A 25,534-nucleotide genomic window follows, 5' to 3' on the forward strand; every position below is an offset into this window, starting at 1 on the left:
GATGACCAGCCCGGCCCATCTGGGACCTCGGGAAAGTCGGTTCCCCACACACTGGCCCATGCCACCACAGAGCCTGCCCCCTCAGGAAACACCAGCACAGCACCCACCCAGCGGGCCCATACCTCTGTCCCCGGGACACGTCAAGAAGCAGTGTGTCCACCACTACAGGGAACCCAGGCAAACCCACCAACCCAAGAACATCAGGGTCCTGGGGCCAGTGGCAGTGGGCACACGGTTCAGGGGACAGAGGAACAGGAAAACAGGGGAACTGGGAGGACTGCTGTGCGACAGGGGGAGGACAGGCCCAGGGAACCCACTCTCCACGAGGCCCTCTCCAACATCATGGGAACGTACAATCATTCCCAGGAGACAATGGCAACCGTACTGGCCAAGTTTCAGGAGACCCAGCTGCTGCAGGAGGAACAGTATTTGGGGATCAGGCAGGAACTCAAGTCCATCAACACCACCCTGGTCACCGTTGTAGGGGTGCTGAAGGACCTTGTGAACACCAGGCAGGACACTGTGGCACAACAAGGGGCCCCTGACACTAGCCTCTATGATGGACAGCCCCCCGCTGGCGCTAGTGGACAGGAGGCACCACCACAGGACCACGACAGAGAACAATGCCAAGACCCCCGCCAAGAAATGAGACCACCCTGAATGTCATCCTTCTGTCCCACTTTGTCACCCTGTCCATCCTTAAACTGCCCTAGCTCCACTTCCTATGCCCCCAAGGGGTACTTGCACCTTGCACCAGGCCCAGTTATCCCTTATTAGTGTATAGGGTGTCTAGCAGCTTAGGCTGATAGATAATGGTAGCTTAGCAGAGCAGCTTAGGCTGAACTAGGAGACGTGTGAAGCTACTACAGTACCACAAGTGTCACTTGCACAATATCATAAGAAAACACAATACACAGTTATACTAAAAATAAAGGTACTTTATTTTTATGACAATATGCCAAAGTATCTTAGAGTGTACCCTCAGTGAGAGGATAGGAAATATACACAAGTTATATGTACACAATACCAAAAATATGCAGTATAGTCTTGGAAAACAGTGCAAACAATGTATAGTTACAATAGGATGCAATGGGGACACATAGGGATAGGGGCAACACAAACCATATACTCCAAAAGTGGAATGCGAACCACGAATGGACCCCAAACCTATGTGACCTTGTAGAGGGTCGCTGGGACTATTAGAAAATAGTGAGAGTTAGAAAATTAGCCCTCCCCAAGACCCTGAAAAGTGAGTGCAAAGTGCACTGAAGTTCCCCAAAAGACAAAGAAGTCGTGATAGAGGAATAATGCAGGAAAGACACAAACCAACAATGCAACAACGATGGATTTCCAATCTAGGGTACCTGTGGAACAAGGGGACCAAGTCCAAAAGTCACAAGCAAGTCGGAGATGGGCATATGCCCAGGAAATGCCAGCTGTGGATGCAAAGAAGCTTCTACTGGACAGAAGAAGCTGAGGTTTCTGCAGGAACGAAAAGGGCTAGAGACTTCCCCTTTGGTGGACGGATCCCTCTCGCCGTGGAGAGTCGTGCAGAAGTGTTTTCCCGCCGAAAGAACGCCAACAAGCCTTGCTAGCTGCAAATCGTGCGGTTAGCATTTTTGGACGCTGCTGTGGCCCAGGAGGGACCAGGAGGTCGCAAATTGGACCAGGAGAGAGAGGGGACGTCGAGCAAGACAAGGAGCCCTCTCAGGAGCAGGTAGCACCCGGAGAAGTGCCAGAAACAGGCACTACGAGGATGCGTGAAACGGTGCTCACCCGAAGTTACACAAAGGAGTCCCACGTCGCCGGAGACCAACTTAGAAAGTCGTGCAATGCAGGTTAGAGTGCCGTGGACCCAGGCTTGGCTGTGCACAAAGGATTTCCGCCGGAAGTGCACAGGGGCCGGGGAAGTTGCAAAAGTCGCGGTTACCAACAATGCAGTCTGGCGTGGGGAGGCAAGGACTTACCTCCACCAAACTTGGACTGAAGAGTCACTGGACTGTGGGAGTCACTTGGACAGAGTTGCTGGATTCGAGGGACCTCGCTCGTCGTGCTGAGAGGAGACCCAAGGGACCGGTAATGCAGCTTTTTGGTGCCTGCGGTTGCAGGGGGAAGATTCTGTCGACCCACAGGAGATTTCTTCGGAGCTTCTAGTGCAGAGAGGAGGCAGACTACCCCCACAGCATGCACCACCAGGAAAACAGTCGAGAAGGCGGCAGGATCAGCGTTACAGAGTTGCAGTAGTCGTCTTTGCTACTTTGTTGCAGTGTTGCAGGCTTCCAGCGCGGTCAGCAGTCGATTCCTTGGCAGAAGGTGAAGAGAGAGATGCAGAGGAACTCTGATGAGCTCTTGCATTCGTTATCTAAAGTTTCCCCAGAGACAGAGACCCTAAATAGCCAGAAAAGAGGGTTTGGCTACCTAGGAGAGAGGATAGGCTACTAACACCTGAAGGAGCCTATCAGAAGGAGTCTCTGACGTCACCTGGTGGCACTGGCCACTCAGAGCAGTCCAGTGTGCCAGCAGCACCTCTGTTTCCATGATGGCAGAGGTCTGGAGCACACTGGAGGAGCTCTGGACACCTCCCAGGGGAGGTGCAGGTCAGGGGAGTGGTCACTCCCCTTTCCTTTGTCCAGTTTCGCGCCAGAGCAGGGGCTAAGGGGTCCCTGAACCGGTGTAGACTGGCTTATGCAGAATTGGGCACATCTGTGCCCAAGAAAGCATTTCCAGAGGCTGGGGGAGGCTACTCCTCCCCTGCCTTCACACCATTTTCCAAAGGGAGAGGGTGTAACACCCTCTCTCAGAGGAAGTCCTTTGTTCTGCCATCCTGGGACAAGCCTGGCTTGACCCCAGGGGGGCAGAAACCTGTCTGAGGGGTTGGCAGCAGCAGCAGCTGCAGTGAAACCCCAGAAAAGGCAGTTTGACAGTACCAGGGTATGTGCTACAGACCACTGGGATCATCGAATTGTGCCAACAATGCCAGGATGGCATAGAGGGGGCAATTCCATGATCTTAGACATGTTACATGGCCAATTCGGAGTTACCATTGTGAAGCTACATATAGGTATTGACCTATATGTAGTGCACGCGTGTAATGGTGTCCCCGCACTCACAAAGTTCAGGAAATTGGCCCTGAACAATGTGGGGGCACCTTGGCTAGTGCCAGGGTGCCCTCACACTAAGTAACTTTGCACCTAACCTTTACCAGGTAAAGGTTAGACATATAGGTGACTTATAAGTTACTTAAGTGCAGTGTAAAATGGCTGTGAAATAACGGGGACGTTATTTCACTCAGGCTGCAGTGGCAGGCCTGTGTAAGAATTGTCAGAGCTCCCTATGGGTGGCAAAAGAAATGCTGCAGCCCATATGGATCTCCTGGAACCCCAATACCCTGGGTACCTCAGTACCATATACTAGGGAAATATAAGGGTGTTCCAGTAAGCCAATGTGAATTGGTAAAATTGGTCACTAGCCTGTTAGTGACAATTTAGAAAGAAATGAGAGAGCATAACCACTGAAGTTCTGATTAGCAGAGCCTCAGTGAGACAGTTAGTCACTACACAGGTAACACATTCAGGCACACTTATGAGCACTGGGGCCCTGGTGAACAGGGTCCCAGTGACACATACAACTAAAACAACATATATACAGTGAAAAATGGGGGTAACATGCCAGGCAAGATGGTACTTTCTTACACCCCTTTGGACAATGCACTTGTGAGACTAATAACTGAACTCTGCCATGGACATTCCTCCACCATCACCCCTGACAATTTCACAACCCCCTCCACTATTTTGCACTTAAATAAACACCCTTGAATCACAAAACAATCTGGAGTCAGTCTGTGCTCTCACAAATGTGTCTATTTGCTGTAACTGAGGAAAATAGCAATGTCCATTGTATTGTCAACATACCTATGTCACACAGCTCTAGTCCATGAGGTAATATAGCAGAGGTCACACAGTGGGACCCACATCTGTGAAATGGAAATGCAAAGTGACAAGTCAGGGTCCATACACTGGGTGAAAGTGACAGACATATGATAGGTCGAACAATTGTATGAGATGTAGGAGGCAGTGATGTCTTACCTGTGTCTCACTGGAATTATTGCTGAATAACGTTGTTTCTGTTGTCGATATCCTCTTCTTCCGCCTCCTCTTCTTCACTGTCCACAGGCTCCACAGCTGCCACAAGACCTCCTTCTGGACCATCCTCCTGCAGAAAAGGCACTTGTCGTCGCAAAGCCAGCTTGTGCAGCATACAGCAGGCCACGATGATCTGGCACACCTTCTTTGGTGAGTAGTAGAGAGAACCACCTGTCATATGGAGGCACCGGAATCTGGCCTTCAGGAGGCCGAAGGTCCTTTCGATCACTCTCCTAGTTCGCCCATGTGCCTCATTGTAGCGCTCCTCTGCCCTTGTCCTGGGATTTCTCACTAGGGTCAGTAGCCATGACAGGTTGGGGTAACCTGAGTCACATGCAAATGTCGAGGGACAACTGTTAGACACACACTAACCCTTAGGGACAACCCCTGGACCAGACAATCATTCACACGGTATAGGGTCCTTGTCCTCACCTATTAGCCACACACGGTGCCTCTGGAGTTGCCCCATCACATAAGGGATGTTGCTATTCCTCAAAATCTAAGCGTCATGCACTGAGCTTGGAAACTTGGGATTCACATGGGAGATGTACTGGTCGGCCAAACACACCATCTGCACATTCATAGAATGGTAGCTCTTCCTGTTTCTGTACACCTGTTCACTCCTGCGGGGGGTACCAAGGCCACATGTGTCCCATCAATGGCACCTATGATGTTGGGGATATGTCCCAGGGCATAGAAGTCACCTTTCACTGTGGGCAAATCCTCCACCTGAGGGGAAATCGATGTAGATCATGTGTTTCAGCAGGGCAGACAACACTCTGGACAACACGTTAGAGAACATTGGCTGGGACATCCCTGATGCAATGGCCACTGTTGTTTGGAAAGACCCACTTGCCAGGAAATGGAGTACTGACAGGACCTGCACTAGAGGGGGGATTCCTGTGGGATGGCGGATATCTGAAATCAGGTCTTGCTCCAACTGGGCACACAGTTCCTGGATTGTATCATAATCAAGTCTGTAAGTGATAATGATGGGTCTGTCTGCCATTGTCGACAGGTCCAACAGCGGTCTGTACACCGGAGGATGCCGCCATCTCCTCACCTGCCCCAGCGGACGTGCCCTATGGACGAGAACAGCAAGCACAGAGTCCGCCAACACTGAGGTATTAAAAAAAGAATTTATTGCACACATTTGTCAATCTGCAATGTGCCTGTAACTGTGTGTATGCAAGGCCTAGATAGGTGTGACGCATTTAAAATTAATGCCATGTGGCCCCCTGAAATGGCGGCTGCCTGACCTGTAATGTGGAACAAGGGGATATAAGGTAACTGCGCTGGTGTTGTACACCGTCGCGGTAGGCGGTCGAAGACCGCAGCGCAATCCTGCATTGGTTAACATTGGACCCTATGGGTCCCAGGAGCCAATGACGATGTACGCCGGCGCTGACGGTACGCACCGCCGCGGACATGACTGCCATTTTCTCTCTTTTCACTCACTTGATACTGGACCTTCGACAGGAGAGGACCTACACTGCAAGTGCTGCTGAGACCTCAGTCTGGAAGCAACAATGGCTCAGGTGTCTGGGGAAAGGGCCCCTGCCTTCACTTCGGAGGAATTGGGAAAGTTAGTGGATAGGGTCCTCTCCCAGTACGCGCTACTCTACGGTCCTCCAGACAAACAGGTGAGTACACTGTGAGCATGCTGTATGGGCAATGCCTTTTTGGAGTGGTTGGAAGATACGGGGGGACTGAGGCCTGCACGAGCGGACGGTGAATGTATGCACGTCAGGGCAAGGGTGGGAATGTGGGTCAATGACTGTGACGGTCCGGACAGTTAGAGATTATCCTTTTCCCCTGTACTATTCCTCTAGGTCAGCGCCCACCAGAAGAAGGATATTTGGCGTGCCATCGCCAAGGACGTCCGGAACATGGGGGTCCACCACAGACGGAGAACCCACTTCTGGAAAAGATGGGAGGACATTCGCCGCTGGAGCAAGAAGACGGCGGAGGCCCAGCTGGGTATGGCCTCCCAACGTGGGAGGTTTGCCCGTCGCCCCATGACCCCCTTGATGTTCCGGATCCTGGCGGTGGCGTATCCGGAGTTGGATGGGCGCTTGAGAGCATCACAGCAGCCACAAAGGGGTGAGTACAGTCACATCCATCTGACTCGCATTACGAGGTGTCTCGGTGGGGGAGGTGGGCTGTGGGTTCCCCTAGGCCAGGGTGAGTTTTGTAGACAAGGTCCCTTCGTGAGGCAGGCTTTGTGACACCCCAACCCCACCAGTGGTAAGAGCCATCTACATCTAGTCAGGCTCCTGTGACTTCCATGTGTACACCAATCGGGCATAGGCCTTGTACCCCATGACCTTGTGATTAATTAGGGAACTCTAAGTGCATGGCATAGTGCAGAGGGCTGCTGTGTCTGTAGTGTCCGCCAGCGGTAGTGGTATTGCATGCACTGAACATGTCTTTCTTCTGTCACCCCCTCCCACTTTTTGTGATCTCCCTGTTCTTTGGTGCATTAGCATCATCAGGCAGAGGAGCAGTGCCACTGGAGCAGCTGGGAGCTGCATCCCACATGGCCCTGGAGGGCGAGACAATGGAGTCTGAAGCCACCAATGGGATGGAGGGCGAGGGGAGCTCCACGGCGGAGACAGGAGGTGACATCAGCAACAGCGACTCCTCCTCTGATGGGAGCTCCCTTGTGGTGGCGGGCCCCTCTGTGCCCCTGCATCAACAGGTACAGCCGCCACCCTCCCTACCCTTCTCCACAATGCATCTCTGCATGCCACACACCTTCCCCACACTGGATCTCTGCATGCCACACACCTTCTCCACCCTACATATCTGCATGCCAAACACCTTCTCCACACCGGATCTCTGCATGCAGCATGCCTTCTCCACCATGGATATCTGCATGCCACACACCTTCTCCACCCTGGATCTCTGCATGCCACACACCTTCTCCACCCTATATATCTGCATGCCAAACACCTTCTCCACCCTGGATTTCTGCATGCCACACACCTTCGCCACCCTGGATCTCTGCATGCCACACACCTTCACCACCCTGGATCTCTGCATGCAACACACCTTCTCCACTGTACATCTCTGCAGGGCACACATCTTCACTGCCCTACATCTCTGCATGCCACACCTTCACTGCCTTGCATCTCTGTATGCTACACACCTTCACCATCCTGGATCTCGGCATGCCGCACACCTTTGCCACCCTGGATCCCTTCATGCAACGCACCTTCTCCACCCTGGATCTCTGCATGCCACACACCTTCTCCAGCCTGGATCTCTGCGTGCCACGCACTTTCTCCACCCTACATATTTGCATGCAACACACCTACGGCACCCTGGATCCCTGAATGCAACGCGCCTTCTCCACCCTGGAAATCTGCATGCTACACACCTTCTCCACCCTGCTGTGTGCCTTTTCCACCCTTCCTCACTGCATGCCACACACCTTCTCCACCATGCTGTGTGCCTTCTCCACCCTGCCTCGCTGCATGCCACACGCCTTCTCCACCCTGATGTGTGCCTTCACCACCCTGGATCTCTGCATGCAATGTGCCTTCTCCACCGTGGATCTCTGCATGGTACATGCCTGCACCACCCTGCATCTCTGCATGCCACACACCTTCACCACCATTCATGGCTGCATGCCACACACCTTCACCACCCTGTATCTCTGCATACCACACACCTTCTCCACCCTGCGGTGGGCTTCTTGAACCTGCTTCTCTGCATGCCATGCATCGTCTCCACCCTGCATCTCTGCTTGCCACATTCCTCCTCCTCCCTGCCTCCCTGCATGCTACACACCTTCACTGCCCTGCTGTGTACCTTCTCCACCCTGCCACGCTGCATGCCACACATCTTCTCCACCCTGCTGTGTGCCTTCTCCACCCTGCCTCGCTGCATGCCACACACCTTCTCCACCCTGATGTGTGCATTCTCCACTTTGCCTCACTGCATGCCACACACCTTCTCCACCCTACATCTCTGCATGCCATACACCTTCACCACCCTACATCTCTGCATGCTACATGCCTTCACCAGCCAATATCTCTACTTGCCACACACCTTCACCACCCTCCATCTCTGCATGCCACACACCTTCACCACCCTGCGGTGTGCCTTCTCAAACCTGCTTCTCTGCATGCCATGCATCCTCTCCACCCTGCATCTCTGCTTGCCACATACCTTCTCCTCCCTGCCTCTCTGCATGCTACACATCTTCTCTTCCTTACATCTCTTCTGCTACTCACATTCATCACCCTCTGTTAGACCTGGCATCCTTGGCATGACTTCCTCTGTCTTATTGCTGCTGCTTCCTCTGTTTTTTACTGTGTGCCGGTGTAGGAAAGTACCATCTTGCCTGGCATGTTACCCCCAATTTTCACTGTATATATGTTGTTTTAGTTGTATGTGTCACTGGGACCCTGGTAACCCAGGGCCCCAGTGCTCATAAGTGTGCCTGAATGTGTTACCTGTGTAGTGACTAACTGTCTCACTGAGGCTCTGCTAATCAGAACCTCAGTGGTTATGCTCTCTCATTTCTTTCAAAATTGTCACTAACAGGCTAGTGACCATTTTTACCAATTTACATTGGCTTACTGGAACACCCTTATAATTCCCTAGTATATGGTACTGAGGTACCCAGGGTTTTGGGGTTCCAGGAGATCCCTATGGGCTGCAGCATTTATTTTGCCACCCATAGGGAGCTCTGACAATTCTGACACAGGCCTGCCACTGCAGCCTGAGTGAAATAACGTCCACGTTATTTCACAGCCATTTTACACTGCACTTAAGTAACTTATAAGTCACCTATATGTCTAACCTTTACCTGGTAAAGGTTAGGTGCAAAGTTACTTAGTGTGAGGGCACCCTGGCACTAGCCAAGGTGCCCCCACATTGTTCAGAGCCAATTCCCTGAACTTTGTGAGTACGGGGACACCATTACACGCGTGCACTACATATAGGTCACTACCTATATGTAGCTTCACAATGGTAACTCTGAATATGGCCATGTAACATGTCTATGATCATGGAATTGCCCCCTCTATACCATCCTGGCATAGTTGGCACAATCCCATGATCCCAGTGGTCTGTAGCACAGACCCTGGTACTGCCAAACTGCCCTTCCTGGGGTTTCACTGCAGCTGCTGCTGCTGCCAACCCCTCAGACAGGCATCTGCCCTCCTGGGGTCCAGCCAGGCCTGGCCCAGGATGGCAGAACAAAGGACTTCCTCTGAGAGAGGGTGTTACACCCTCTCCCTTTGGAAAATGGTGTGAAGGCAGGGGAGGAGTAGCCTCCCCCAGCCTCTGGAAATGCTTTGTTGGGCACAGATGTGCCCAATTCTGCATAAGCCAGTCTACACCGGTTCAGGGGACCCCTTAGCCCTGCTCTGGCGCGAAACTGGACAAAGGAAAGGGGAGTGACCACTCCCCTGACCTGCACCTCCCCTGGGAGGTGTCCAGAGCTCCTCCAGTGTGCTCCAGACCTCTGCCATCTTGGAAACAGAGGTGCTGCTGGCACACTGGACTGCTCTGAGTGGCCAGTGCCACCAGGTGACATCAGAGACTCCTTCTGATAGGCTCCTTCAGGTGTTAGTAGCCTATCCTCTCTCCTAAGTAGCCAAACCCTCTTTTCTGGCTATTTAGGGTCTCTGTCTCTGGGGAAACTTTAGATAATGAATGCAAGAGCTCATCCGAGTTCCTCTGCATCTCTCTCTCTTCACCTTCTGCCAAGGAATCGACTGCTGACCGCGCTGGAAGCCTGCAAACCTGCAACATAGTAGCAAAGACGACTACTGCAACTCTGTAACGCTGATCCTGCCGCCTTCTCGACTGTTTTCCTGCTTGTGCATGCTGTGGGGGTAGTCTGCCTCATCTCTGCACCAGAAGCTCCGAAGAAATCTCCCGTGGGTCGACGGAATCTTCCCCCTGCAACCGCAGGCACCAAAAAGCTGCTTTACCGGTCCCTTGGGTCTCCTCTCAGCACGACGAGCGAGGTCCCTCGAATCCAGCGACTCTGTCCAAGTGACCCCCACAGACCAGTGACTCTTCAGTCCAAGTTTGGTGGAGGTAAGTCCTTGCCTCACCTCGCTGGGCTGAATTGCTGGGAACAGCGACTTTTGCAGCTACTCCGGCCCCTGTGCACTTCCGACTGAAATCCTTTGTGCACAGCCAAGCCTTGGTCCACGGCACTCTAACCTGCATTGCACGACTTTCTAAGTTGGTCTCCGGCGACGTGGGACTCCTTTGTGCAACTTCGGCGAGCACCGTTTCATGCATCCTCGTAGTGCCTGTTTCTGGCACTTCTCCGGGTGCTACCTGCTTCAGAGAGGGCTCCTTGTCTTGCTCGACGTCCCCTCTCTCTGCTGGTCCAATTTGCGACCTCCTGGTCCCTCCAGAGCCACAGCAGCGTCCAAAAACGCTAACTGCACGATTTGCAGCTAGCAAGGCTTGTTGGCGTTCTTTCGGCAGGAAAACACTTCTGCACAACTCTCCACGGCGAGTGGGATCCGTCCACCAAAGGGGAAGTCTCTAGCCCTTTTCGTTCCTGCAGAAACCTCAGCTTCTTCTGTCCAGTAGAAGCTTCTTTGCACCCGCAGCTGGCATTTCCTGGGCATCTGCCCATCTCCGACTTGCTTGTGACTTTTGGACTTAGTCCCCTTGTTCCACAGGTACCCTAGATTGGAAATCCACAGTTGTTGCATTGTTGGTTTGTGTCTTTCCTGCATTATTCCTCTAACACGACTTCTTTGTCGTTAGGGGAACTTTAGTGCACTTTGTACTCACTTTTCAGGGTCTTGGGGAGGGTTATTTTTCTAACTCTCACTATTTTCTAATAGTCCCAGCGACCCTCTACAAGGTCACATAGGTTTGGGGTCCATTCGTGGTTCGCATTCCACTTTTGGAGTATATGGTTTGTGTTGCCCCTATCCCTATGTTTCCCCATTGCATCCTATTGTAACTATACATTGTTTGCACTGTTTTCTAAGACTATACTGCATATTTTTGCTATTGTGTATATATATCTTGTGTATATTTCCTATCCTCTCACTGAGGGTACACTGTAAGATACTTTGGCATATTGTCATAAAAATAAAGTACCTTTATTTTTAGTATAACTGTGTATTGTGTTTTCTTATGATATTGTGCATATGACACTAGGTGGTACTGTAGTAGCTTCACACGTCTCCTAGTTCAGCCTAAGCTGCTCTGCTAAGCTACCATTATCTATCAGCCTAAGCTGCTAGACACCCTACACACTAATAAGGGATAACTGGGCCTGGTGCAAGGTGCAAGTACCCCTTGGTACTCACTACAAGCCAGTCCAGCCTCCTACATTGGTTGTGCAGCGGTGGGATAAGTGCTTTGAGACTACTTACCACTCTTGTGATTGTACTTTTCATAAGAGAAAAATATACAAAACAAGGTCAGTGTATATACACATAGCCAAAAAGTTTTGCATTTCCTCTTGTCACTCTTTTCTAAGTGCTGAAAAGTACTTCTAACTTTCTAAAAAGTTCTAAAAAGTGTTAAAAGTTTTTTTCTCTGTCTTTCTGAAAGCTCTGACAAACTTTTTATCTTTTACTATCACTTTAACTCTCTCTAAAAAATGTCTGGCACAGGCCAAAATGTTGATCTGTCCAAACTTGCATATGATCACCTTAGCTGGAAAGGAGCAAGGAATCTCTGCACAGAGAGAGGTTTGAGTGTAGGGAAGAATCCTTCCTTAGAACTGTTAATTAACATGCTTAAAATACAGGATAAGGCCATAAGTGCCCCATCTGTTGAAAAAGTAGCTAATGGTTCTCAATCTGATCCAGGGACTCCCCCAGGAAAAGATTCAGGAAAGAAACTTCCTAGCCTGCCCATTACTAGACAGTCTAGCATAGTTGGTAATGATGATGAGCCACACCATATAAATAGTGTTGTCTCACATCATAGCAAAAGCATTTATTCTCACCATACTGGTAGTGATGTTTCTGTTAGCCAAGCTGTTAGGGTGGCTTCTGTAAGGGACAGGTCTCCTTCTGTCCATTCTCACCATACTTCTGTTTCAAGGCATGTCCCTCCCACCCACCCTGATGACAGATTGTTAGAAAGGGAGCTCAATAGATTGAGAGTGGAACAAACCAGACTGAAGCTCAAGAAGCAACAGCTGGATTTGGATAGACAGACTTTAGAAGTAGAGAAGGAGAGACAGAAACTGGGTTTAGAAACCCATGGTGGCAGCAGCAGTATTCCCCATAGTCATCCTGCAAAAAAGCATGATTCCAGGAATCTGCACAAGATAGTTCCCCCTTACAAGGAGGGGGATGACATTAACAAGTGGTTTGCTGCACTTGAGAGGGCCTGTGTTGTACAGGATGTCCCTCAAAGGCAGTGGGCTGCTATCCTATGGCTATCATTTAGTGGAAAAGGTAGGGATAGGCTCCTTACTGTGAAAGAAAATGATGCTAATAATTTCCAAGTTCTTAAGAATGCACTCCTGGATGGTTATGGCTTAACCACTGAACAATACAGGATAAAGTTCAGAGAGACCAAAAAGGAGTCTTCACAAGACTGGGTTGATTTAATTGACCATTCAGTGAAGGCCTTGGAGGGGTGGTTACATGGCAGTAAAGTTACTGATTATGACAGCCTGTATAACTTGATCCTGAGAGAGCATATTCTTAATAATTGTGTGTCTGATCTGTTGCACCAGTACTTGGTGGACTCTGATCTGACCTCTCCCCAAGAATTGGGAAAGAAGGCAGACAAATGGGTCAGAACAAGGGTGAACAGAAAAGTTCATACAGGGGGTGACAAAGATGGCAACAAAAAGAAGGATGGTAAGTCTTCTGACAAGGGTGGGGACAAATCTAAAAATGAGTCTTCATCAGGCCCACAAAAACACTCTGGTGGGGGTGGTGGGCCCAAATCCTCTTTTAATCAGAACAAGGAAAAGAAACCATGGTGCTATTTATGTAAAATAAAAGGCCATTGGACAACAGATCCCAGTTGTCCAAAGAAAGGCACCAAGCCTCCTACCACTACAACCCCTACTGCTACACCTAGTGTCCCTACTAATAGCAGTGGTGGTGGGAGCAAACCTACTAATAGCCAATCCAAGGGAGTAGCTGGGCTCACTATTGGTAACTTAGTTGGGATTGGCCTTGTTAGGGAGGCCACAGAGGCTGTGTTAGTCTCTGAGGGGGCTATTGATTTAGCCACCTTAGTTGCTTGTCCCCTTAATATGGATAAGTACAAGCAGCTACCCCTAATAAATGGTGTTGAGTTTCAGGCCTACAGGGACACTGGTGCCAGTGTGACTATGGTCATAGAGAAACTGGTCCACCCTGAACAACACCTACTTGGTCACCAGTACCAAGTAACCGATGCTCACAACAACACACTTAGCCACCCCATGGCTGTTGTTAATCTCAACTGGGGGGGGGGTTACTGGTCCAAAGAAAGTTGTGGTAGCTTCAGATTTACCTGTAGACTGTCTATTAGGGAATGATTTGGAGACATCAGCTTGGTCAGATGTGGAGTTGGGGGCCCATGCAGCTATACTGGGCATCCCAGGGCATATTTTTGCCTTGACAAGGGCTCAGGCCAAAAAAAAAAAAGGACAGGGAAGCTTGGATCCTGTAACAATGGACCAAGTGCTCCCTAAAGCTAGGGCTAGTAGAAGCAAACCACTTCCTACTATCCCTCCCTCTACAGTGGATTCTACTTCTGAGGAAGAAGAATTCCCTCCCTGTGCAGAACCTACACCAGAGGAGCTGGAAGCAGACACTGCTGAGCTTTTGGGTGAAGGGGGGCCTGCCAGATAGGAGCTGAGTGTGGCACAGCAAACCTGTCCCACATTAGAGGGTCTCAGACAGCAAGCTGTCAAACAGGCTAATGGGGATGTCAGTGACTCTCACAGAGTTTACTGGGAGGACAACCTCTTGTACACTGAGCATAGGGATCCTAAACCTGGAGCTGCCAGGAGATTAGTGATTCCTCAGGAGTACAGAAAGTTCCTCCTAACACTGGCACATGACATTCCCTTAGCTGGGCATCTAGGACAAATGAAAACTTGGGACAGGCTTGTTCCCCTGTTTCATTGGCCTAGAATGTCTGAGGACACAAAGGAATTTTGTAAGTCCTGTGAAACCTGTCAAGCCAGTGGCAAGACAGGTGGCACCCCAAAGGCACCCCTTATCCCACTGCCTGTGGTTGGGGTTCCCTTTGAAAGGGTAGGGGTTGACATAGTTGGCCCCCTTGACCCTCCTACTGCTTCAGGCAATAGATTTATCTTGGTGGTAGTGGACCATGCCACAAGATATCCTGAAGCTATTCCTTTAAGGACCACTACAGCACCTGCAGTTTCAAAGGCCCTCCTGGGAATATTTTCCAGGGTGGGCTTCCCAAAGGAAGTAGTATCAGACAGGGGAAGCAATTTCATGTCTGCATACTTAAAGGCCATGTGGAAGGAGTGTGGTGTAACGTACAAGTTCACAACACCCTATCATCCACAAACAAATGGACTGGTGGAGAGATTTAATAAAACTCTCAAAGGCATGATTATGGGTCTCCCTGAAAAACTCCGCAGGAGATGGGATATCCTTCTACCATGCATCCTTTTTGCCTACAGGGAGGTACCCCAGAAAGGAGTGGGCTTCAGCCCCTTTGAACTTCTTTTTGGACACCCTGTTAGGGGTCCACTCACACTTGTAAAGGAGGGTTGGGAACAACCTTTAAAAGCTCCTAAGCAGGATATTGTGGATTATGTACTTGGCCTCAGATCAAGGATGGCTGAGTACATGAAAAAGGCCAGTAAAAACCTTCAGGCCAGCCAAGAGCTCCAGAAGCAATGGCATGATCAGAAGGCTGTTTTGGTTCAGTACCAACCAGGGCAGAAAGTGTGGGTCTTGGAGCCTGTGGCCCCAAGAGCACTCCAAGATAAATGGAGTGGTCCCCACACAATTGTTGAAAAGAAGGGAGAAGTAACCTATTTAGTTGACTTAGGCACTGCCAGGAGTCCCCTTAGGGTGCTCCATGTCAACCGCCTGAAACCCTACTATGACAGGGCTGATCTCACCCTGCTCATGGCAACTGATGAGGGACAGGAAGAAGACAGTGATCCTCTACCTGATCTCTTCTCTTCCACAGAACAAGATGCTCTTGTGGAAGGTGTAGTTTTGGCTGATTGTCTTACTGCTGAGCAGAAAGATAATTGCATAAATCTCCTAGATCAATTCTCTGAACTCTTCTCTACTGTGCCAGGTACCACTTCTTGGTGTGAGCACACTATAGATACTGGAGACAGTTTACCTGTCAAAAGTAAGATCTATAGGCAGCCTGACCATGTCAGGGACTGCATAAAGCAAGAGGTCCAGAAAGTGTTAGAACTAGGAGTGGTTGAGCACTCTGACAGTCCATGGGCTTCTCCTGTGGTACTGGTACCAAAACCCCATTCCAAAGATGGAAAGAAGGAAATGCGGTTTTGTGTAGACTATAGAGGTCTCAACTTGGTAACCAAAACTGATGCTCACCCTATACCCAGGGCAGATGAGCTCATAGATACACTGGCATCTGCAAAGTATCTAAGCACTTTTGATTTGACTGCAGGGTATTGGCAGATCAAATTGTCAGAAGATGCTAAACCTAAGACTGCATTTTCTACCATTGGAGGACATTACCAGTTTACTGTAATGCCTTTTGGTTTGAAAAATGCACCTGCCACTTTTCAGAGGTTGGTGAACACAGTCCTGCAAGGGCTGGAAGCTTTCAGTGCAGCATATTTGGACGATATAGCTGTCTTTAGCTCCAGCTGGGATGATCACCTGGTCCACCTATGGAAAGTTTTGGAGGCCCTGCAAAAGGCAGGCCTCACTATCAAGGCTTCAAAGTGCCAGATAGGGCAGGGTAAGGTGGTTTATCTGGGACACCTTGTTGGTGGGGAACAGATTGCACCACTTCAGGGGAAAATCCAAACAATTATTGATTGGGTTCCCCCTACCACTCAGACTCAGGTGAGAGCCTTCCTAGGCCTCACTGGGTATTACAGGAGGTTCATTAAGAACTATGGCTCCATTGCAGCCCCTCTTAATGACCTCACATCCAAGAAAATGCCTAAAAAGGTATTATGGACAGCAAACTGTCAGAAAGCTTTTGAGGAGCTGAAGCAGGCCATGTGCTCTGCACCTGTCCTGAAAAGCCCTTGTTAATCTAAAAAATTCTATGTCCAAACTGATGCATCTGAATTAGGAGTAGGGGCAGTCCTATCACAACTTAATTCTGAGGGCCAGGATCAACCTGTTGCTTTTATTAGTAGGAGGTTGACCCCTAGAGAAAAGCGTTGGTCTGCCATTGAGAGGGAGGCCTTTGCTGTGGTCTGGGCACTGAAGAAGTTGAGGCCATACCTGTTTGGCACTCACTTCATTGTTCAGACAGACCACAAACCTCTACTTTGGCTAAAACAAATGAAAGGTGAAAATCCTAAATTGTTGAGGTGGTCCATATCCCTACAGGGAATGGACTATACAGTGGAACATAGACCTGGGAGTAGCCACTCCAATGCAGATGGACTCTCCAGATATTTCCACTTAGACAATGAAGACTCATCAGGTCATGGCTAGTCTTATTGTCCTTCGTTTGGGGGGGGGGTTGTGTAGGAAAGTACCATCTTGCCTGGCATGTTACCCCCAATTTTCACTGTATATATGTTGTTTTAGTTGTATGTGTCACTGGGACCCTGGTAACCCAGGGCCCCAGTGCTCATAAGTGTGCCTGAATGTGTTACCTGTGTAGTGACTAACTGTCTCACTGAGGCTCTGCTAATCAGAACCTCAGTGGTTATGCTCTCTCATTTCTTTCAAAATTGTCACTAACAGGCTAGTGACCATTTTTACCAATTTACATTGGCTTACTGGAACACCCTTATAATTCCCTAGTATATGGTACTGAGGTACCCAGGGTATTGGGGTTCCAGGAGATCCCTATGGGCTGCAGCATTTCTTTTGCCACCCATAGGGAGCTCTGACAATTCTGACACAGGCCTGCCACTGCAGCCTGAGTGAAATACCGTCCACGTTATTTCACAGCCATTTTACACTGCACTTAAGTAACTTATAAGTCACCTATATGTCTAACCTTTACCTGGTAAAGGTTAGGTGCAAAGTTACTTAGTGTGAGGGCACCCTGGCACTAGCCAAGGTGCCCCCACATTGTTCAGAGCCAATTCCCTGAACTTTGTGAGTACGGGGACACCATTACACGCGTGCACTACATATAGGTCACTACCTATATGTAACTTCACAATGGTAACTCCGAATATGGCCATGTAACATGTCTATGATCATGGAATTGCCCCCTCTATACCATCCTGGCATAGTTGGCAAAATCCCATGATCCCAGTGGTCTGTAGCACAGACCCTGGTACTGCCAAACTGCCCTTCCTGGGGTTTCACTGCAGCTGCTGCTGCTGCCAACCCCTCAGACAGGCATCTGCCCTCCTGGGGTCCAGCCAGGCCTGGCCCAGGATGGCAGAACAAAGAACTTCCTCTGAGAGAGGGTGTTACACCCCCTCCCTTTGGAAAATGGTGTGAAGGCAGGGGAGGAGTAGCCTCCCCCAGCCTCTGGAAATGCTTTGTTGGGCACAGATGTGCCCAATTCTGCATAAACCAGTCTACACCAGTTCAGGGGACCCCTTAGCCCTGCTCTGGCGCGAAACTGGACAAAGGAAAGGGGAGTGACCACTCCCCTGACCTGCACCTCCCCTGGGAGGTGTCCAGAGCTCCTCCAGTGTGCTCCAGACCAATGCCATCTTGGAAACAGAGGTGCTGCTGGCACACTGGACTGCTCTGAGTGGCCAGTGCCACCAGGTGACGTCAGAGACTCCTTCTGATAGGCTCCTTCAGGTGTTAGTAGCCTATCCTCTCTCCTGTGAGAAAGTAGCCTCTTTCTAGCCTTGTTACCCCCACTTTTGGCCTGTTTGTGAGTGTATGTCAGGGTGTTTTCACTGTCTCACTGGGATCCTGCCAGCCAGGGCCCAGTGCTCATAGTGAAAACCCTATGTTTTCAGTATGTTTGTTATGTGTCACTGGGACCCTGCTAGTCAGGACCCCAGTGCTCATAAGGTTGTGGCCTATATGTATGTGTTCCCTGTGTGGTGCCTAACTGTCTCACTGAGGCTCTGCTAACCAGAACCTCAGTGGTTATGCTCTCTCATTTATTTCAAATTGTCACTGACAGGCTAGTGACCAATTTTACCAATTTACATTGGCTTACTGGAACACCCTTATAATTCCCTAGTATATGGTACTGAGGTACCCAGGGTATTGGGGTTCCAGGAGATCCCTATGGGCTGCAGCATTTCTTTTGCCACCCATAGGGAGCTCTGACAATTCTTACACAGGCCTGCCACTGCAGCCTGAGTGAAATAACGTCCACGTTATTTCACAGCCATGTTACACTGCACTTAAGTAACTTATAAGTCACCTATATGTCTAACCTTTACCTGGTAAAGGTTAGGTGCAAAGTTACTTAGTGTGAGGGCACCCTGGCACTAGCCAAGGTGCCCCCACATTGTTCAGAGCCAATTCCCTGAACTTTGTGAGTACGGGGACACCATTACACGCGTGCACTACATATAGGTCACTACCTATATGTAGCTTCACAATGGTAACTCCGAATATGGCCATGTAACATGTCTATGATCATGGAATTGCCCCCTCTATGCCATCCTGGCATAGTTGCCACAATCCCATGATCCCAGTGGTCTGTAGCACAGACCCTGGTACTGCCAAACTGCCCTTCCTGGGGTATCACTGCAGCTGCTGCCAACCCCTCAGACAGGCATCTGCCCTCCTGGGGTCCAGCCAGGCCTGGCCCAGGATGGCAGAACAAAGAACTTCCTCTGAGAGAGGGTGTGACACCCTCTCCCTTTGGAAAATGGTGTGAAGGCAGGGGAGGAGTAGCCTCCCCCAGCCTCTGGAAATGCTTTGTTGGGCACAGAGGTGCCCAATTCTGCATAAGCCAGTCTACACCGGTTCAGGGGACCCCTTAGCCCTGCTCTGGCGCGAAACTGGACAAAGGAAAGGGGAGTGACCACTCCCCTGACCTGCACCTCCCCTGGGAGGTGTCCAGAGCTCCTCCAGTGTGCTCCAGACCTCTGCCATCTTGGAAACAGAGGTGCTGCTGGCACACTGGACTGCTCTGAGTGGCCAGTGCCACCAGGTGACGTCAGAGACTCCTTCTGATAGGCTCCTTCAGGTGTTAGTAGCCTATCCTCTCTCCTAAGTAGCCAAACCCTCTTTTCTGGCTATTTAGGGTCTCTGTCTCTGGGGAAACTTTAGATAACGAATGCATGAGCTCATCCGAGTTCCTCTGCATCTCTCTCTTCACCTTCTGATAAGGAATCGACTGCTGACCGCGCTGGAAGCCTGCAAAACTGCAACATAGTAGCAAAGACGACTACTGCAACTCTGTAACGCTGATCCTGCCGCCTTCTCGACTGTTTTCCTGCTTGTGCATGCTGTGGGGGTAGTCTGCCTCCTCTCTGCACCAGAAGCTCCGAAGAAATCTCCCGTGGGTCGACGGAATCTTCCCCCTGCAACCGCAGGCACCAAAAAGCTGCATTACCGGTCCCTTGGGTCTCCTCTCAGCACGACGAGCGAGGTCCCTCGAATCCAGCGACTCTGTCCAAGTGACCCCCACAGTCCAATGACTCTTCAGTCCAAGTTTGGTGGAGGTAAGTCCTTGCCTCACCTCGCTGGGCTGCATTGCTGGGAACCGCGACTTTTGCAGCTACTCCGGCCCCTGTGCACTTCGGGCAGAAATCCTTTGTGCACAGCCAAGCCTGGGTCCACGGCACTCTAACCTGCATTGCACGACTTTCTAAGTTGGTCTCCGGCGACGTGGGACTCCTTTGTGCAACTTCGGCGAGCACCATTTCACGCATCCTTGTAGTGCCTGTTTCTGGCACTTCTCCGGGTGCTACCTGCTTCAGAGAGGGCTCCTTGTCTTGCTCGACATCCCCTCTCTCTGCTGGTCCAATTTGCGATCTCCTGGTCCCTCCAGGGCCACAGCAGCGTCCAAAAACGCTAACCGCACGATTTGCAGCTAGCAAGGCTTGTTGGCGTTCTTTCGGCGGGAAAACACTTCTGCACGACTCTCCACGGCGAGAGGGATCCTTCCTCCAAAGGGGAAGTCTCTAGTCCTTTTCGTTCCTGCAGAAACCTCAGCTTCTTCTGTCCAGTAGAAGCTTCTTTGCACCCGCAGCTGGCATTTCCTGGGCATCTGCGCAGCTCCGACTTGCTTGTGACTTTTGGACTTGGTCCCCTTGTTCCACAGGTACCCTAGATTGGAAATCCACAGTTGTTGCATTGTTGGTTTGTGTCTTTCCTGCATTATTCCTCTAACACGACTTCTTTGTCCTTAGGGGAACTTTAGTGCACTTTGCACTCACTTTTCAGGGTCTTGGGGAGGGTTATTTTTCTAACTCTCACTATTTTCTAATAGTCCCAGCGACCCTCTACAAGGTCACATAGGTTTGGGGTCCTTTCGTGGTTCGCATTCCACTTTTGGAGTATATGGTTTGTGTTGCCCCTATCCCTATGTTTCCCCATTGCATCCTATTGTAACTATACATTGTTTGCACTGTTTTCTAAGACTATACTGCATATTTTTGCTATTGTGTATATATATCTTGTGTATATTTCCTATCCTCTCACTGAGGGTACACTGTAAGATACTTTGGGATATTGTCATAAAAATAAAGTACCTTTATTTTTAGTATAACTGTGTATTGTGTTTTCTTATGATATTGTGCATATGACACTAGGTGGTACTGTAGTAGCTTCACACGTCTCCTAGTTCAGCCTAAGCTGCTCTGCTAAGCTACCATTATCTATCAGCCTAAGCTGCTAGACACCCTATACACTAATAAGGGATAACTGGGCCTGGTGCAAGGTGCAAGTACCCCTTGGTACTCACTACAAGCCAGTCCAGCCTCCTACATTGGTTGTGCAGCGGTGGGATAAGTGCTTTGAGACTGCTTACCACTCTTGTCATTGTACTTTTCATAAGAGAAAAATATTAAAACAAGGTCAGTGTATATACACATAGCCAAAAAGTTTTGCATTTCCTCTTTTCACTCTTTTCTAAGTGCTGAAAAGTACTTCTAACTTTCTAAAAAGTTCTAAAAAGTTTAAAAAGTTTTTTTCTCTGTCTTTCTGAAAGCTCTGACAAACTTTTTATCTTTTACTATCACTTTAACTCTCTCTAAAAAATGTCTGGCACAGGCCAAAATGTTGATCTGTCCAAACTTGCATATGATCACCTTAGCTGGAAAGAAGCAAGGAATCTCTGCATAGAGAGAGGTTTGAGTGTAGGGAAGAATCATTCCTTAGAACTGTTAATTAACATGCTTAGAGTACAGGATAAGGCCATAAGTGCCCCATCTGTTGAAAAAGTAGCTAATGGTTCTCAATCTGATCCAGGGACTCCCCCAGGAAAAGATTCAGGAAAGAAAATTCCTAGCCTGCCCATTACTAGACAGTCTAGCATAGTTGGTAATGATGATGAGCCACAACATATAAATAGTGTTGTCTCACATCATAGCAAAAGCATTTATTCTCACCATACTGGTAGTGATGTTTCTGTTAGCCAAGCTGTTAGGGTGGCTTCTGTAGGGGACAGGTCTCCTTCTGTCCATTCCCACCATACTTCTGTTTCAAGGCATGTCCCTCCCACCCACCCTGATGACAGATTGTTAGAAAGGGAGCTCAATAGATTGAGAGTGGAACAAACCAGACTGAAGCTCAAGAAGCAACAGCTGGATTTGGATAGACAGACTTTAGAAGTAGAGAAGGAGAGACAGAAACTGGGTTTAGAAACCCATGGTGGCAGCAGCAGTATTCCCCATAGTCATCCTGCAAAAGAGCATGATTCCAGGAATCTGAACAAGATAGTTCCCCCTTACAAGAAGGGGGATGACATTAACAAGTAGTTTGCTGCACTTGAGAGGGCCTGTGTTGTACAAGATGTCCCTCAAAGGCAGTGGGCTGCTATCCTATGGCTATCATTTAGTGGAAAGGGTAGGGATAGACTCCTTACTGTGAAAGAAAGTGATTCCAATAATTTTACAGTTCTTAAGAATGCACTCCTGGATGGTTATGGCTTAACCACTGAACAATACAGAATAAAGTTCAGAGAGACCAAAAAGGAGTCTTCACAAGACTGGGTTGATTTCATTGACCATTCAGTGAAGGCCTTGGAGGGGTGGTTACATGGCAGTAAAGTTACTGATTATGAAAGCCTGTATAACACAATCCTGAGAGAGCATATACTTAATAATTGTGTGTCTGATTTGTTGCACCAGTACCTGGTAGACTCTGATCTGACCTCTCCCCAAGAATTGGGAAAGAAGGCAAACAAATGGGTCAGAACAAGGGTGAACAGAAAAGTTCATACAGGGGGTGACAAAGATGGCAATAAGAAGAAAGATGGTGAAAAATCTCAAGATAAGCATGGGGATAAGGGTAAAACCAAAGATCCCACTTCAAATCTTAAACACTCTTCAGAGGGTGGGGATAAAACAAATTCTTCCTCTTCTTCCCAACCTGCACACATTAAAAAGCCTTGGTGCTTTGTGTGTAAAAACAGAGGCCATAGGCCAGGGGATAAGTCCTGTCCAGGTAAACCCCCTCAGCCTACCACCACTAATACATCAAGCTCTAGTGCCCCTAGCAGTAGTGGTACTAGTGGTGGGACTGCTGGCAACAGTCAAGTTAAGGGTGTAGTTGGGTTCACTTTTGGGTCCATAGTAGAAACTGGGGTAGTCACTCCCAAGACAGTTTCTGTCACACCTAGTGGCATTGGCCTTGCCACACTGGCTGCTTGTCCCCTTAAAATGGATAAGTACAGGCAGACAGTTTCAATAAATGGTGTTGAGGCCTTGGCCTACAGAGACACAGGTGCCAGTATCACTTTGGTGACTGAAAACCTAGTGCATCCTGATCAACACATCATTGGACAACAGTATAAGATTATTGATGTCCATAACTCCACTAAGTTTCTTCCCTTAGCTATAATTCAGTTTAGTTGGGGTGGAGTTACTGGCCCTAAGCAGGTGGTGGTATCACCTAGCTTACCTGTAGATTGTCTCTTAGGTAATGACCTAGAGGCCTCAGGTTGGGCTGATGTAGAGTTTTATGCCCATGCAGCCATGCTGGGCATCCCTGAGGAATTGTTCCCTCTCATTTCTAGTGAAATGAAAAAGCAAAGGAGAGAAGGCCTGAAAACTCAGGATCCCTCTCCATCAACAGGTATAAAGGGTATTACAGTATCCCCTAACCACCCTACCATTCAGGATACCATTCCTGTGGTGGGAGAAACCTCTCCTGGGGTGGAACCTCTTCCAAGGGAATCATCAGCTGGCAAAGCTGGACTCCCTGAGGTAGAAGTACCTCTCTGTGGGATAACTAACATTGGTGAGAAAAAGAGCACCATTTTAGTTAACATGGAGCATCCCTCCAACCCTCCCAGAGAAACTTTACTGCAGAAACTCTGCACTGCCTCACAACACTTAGGACAGCATCCCTGCCCTAGTGTGGAGCTCATAGGACAGCATCCCTGCCCTGCTCCAACTCAAGAGAAACAGCATCCCTGTTCTCTCTTCCAGCCATATGGACAACGTTTTTGCCCAGCCATGGCTTTTCTGAGACAGCATCCCTGTCTGGCATTTCCATCACTACAAATAGGTTCAGTGGACAATTCCCACTGCTCTAAACTAAAACTTACTGATAGAAACTCTGAAAATACATCTTCACATTGTTGCTTAGCTAAAAAACTTCAAACAGGGTGGTTTACATCCCCACAGGGAAGTAACCATATAGTGGATGATAAAGGGAGTAACCAGTCTATTGCAGAGCTACTCTCTACTTATCACCACTTAGACAATAAAGTCTCAACTGGCCAAGGTTAGCCTTATTGTCCTTCGTTTGGGGGGGGGTTGTGTGAGAAAGTAGCCTCTTTCTAGCCTTGTTACCCCCACTTTTGGCCTGTTTGTGAGTGTATGTCAGGGTGTTTTCACTGTCTCACTGGGATCCTGCTAGCCAGGGCCCAGTGCTCATAGTGAAAACCCTATGTTTTCAGTATGTTTGTTATGTGTCACTGGGACCCTGCTAGTCAGGACCCCAGTGCTCATAAGGTTGTGGCCTATATGTATGTGTTCCCTGTGTGGTGCCTAACTGTCTCACTGAGGCTCTGCTAACCAGAACCTCAGTGGTTATGCTCTGTCATTTATTTCAAATTGTCACTGACAGGCTAGTGACCAATTTTACCAATTTACATTGGCTTACTGGAACACCCTTATAATTCCCTAGTATATGGTACTGAGGTACCCAGGGTATTGGGGTTCCAGGAGATCCCTATGGGCTGCAGCATTTCTTTTGCCACCCATAGGGAGCTCTGACAATTCTTACACAGGCCTGCCACTGCAGCCTGAGTGAAATAACGTCCACGTTATTTCACAGCCATGTTACACTGCACTTAAGTAACTTATAAGTCACCTATATGTCTAACCTTTACCTGGTAAAGGTTAGGTGCAAAGTTACTTAGTGTGAGGGCACCCTGGCACTAGGCAAGGTGCCCCCACATTGTTCAGAGCCAATTCCCTGAACTTTGTGAGTACGGGGACACCATTACACGCGTGCACTACATATAGGTCACTACCTATATGTAGCTTCACAATGGTAACTCCGAATATGGCCATGTAACATGTCTATGATCATGGAATTGCCCCCTCTATGCCATCCTGGCATAGTTGCCACAATCCCATGATCCCAGTGGTCTGTAGCACAGACCCTGGTACTGCCAAACTGCCCTTCCTGGGGTTTCACTGCAGCTGCTGCTGCTGCCAACCCCTCAGACAGGCATCTGCCCTCCTGGGGTCCAGCCAGGCCTGGCCCAGGATGGCAGAACAAAGAACTTCCTCTGAGAGAGGGTGTGACACCCTCTCCCTTTGGAAAATGGTGTGAAGGCAGGGGAGGAGTAGCCTCCCCCAGCCTCTGGAAATGCTTTGTTGGGCACAGAGGTGCCCAATTCTGCATAAGCCAGTCTACACCGGTTCAGGGGACCCCTTAGCCCTGCTCTGGCGCGACACTGGACAAAGGAAAGGGGAGTGACCACTCCCCTGACCTGCACCTCCCCTGGAGGTGTCCAGAGCTCCTCCAGTGTGCTCCAGACCTCTGCCATCTTGGAAACAGAGGTGCTGCTGGCACACTGGACTGCTCTGAGTGGCCAGTGCCACCAGGTGACGTCAGAGACTCCTTCTGATAGGCTCCTTCAGGTGTTAGTAGCCTATCCTCTCTCCTAAGTAGCCAAACCCTCTTTTCTGGCTATTTAGGGTCTCTGTCTCTGGGGAAACT

The sequence above is a fragment of the Pleurodeles waltl genome, chromosome 1_2, assembly GCF_031143425.1.
Source record: "Pleurodeles waltl isolate 20211129_DDA chromosome 1_2, aPleWal1.hap1.20221129, whole genome shotgun sequence".
Classification (NCBI taxonomy): Eukaryota; Metazoa; Chordata; class Amphibia; order Caudata; family Salamandridae; genus Pleurodeles; species Pleurodeles waltl.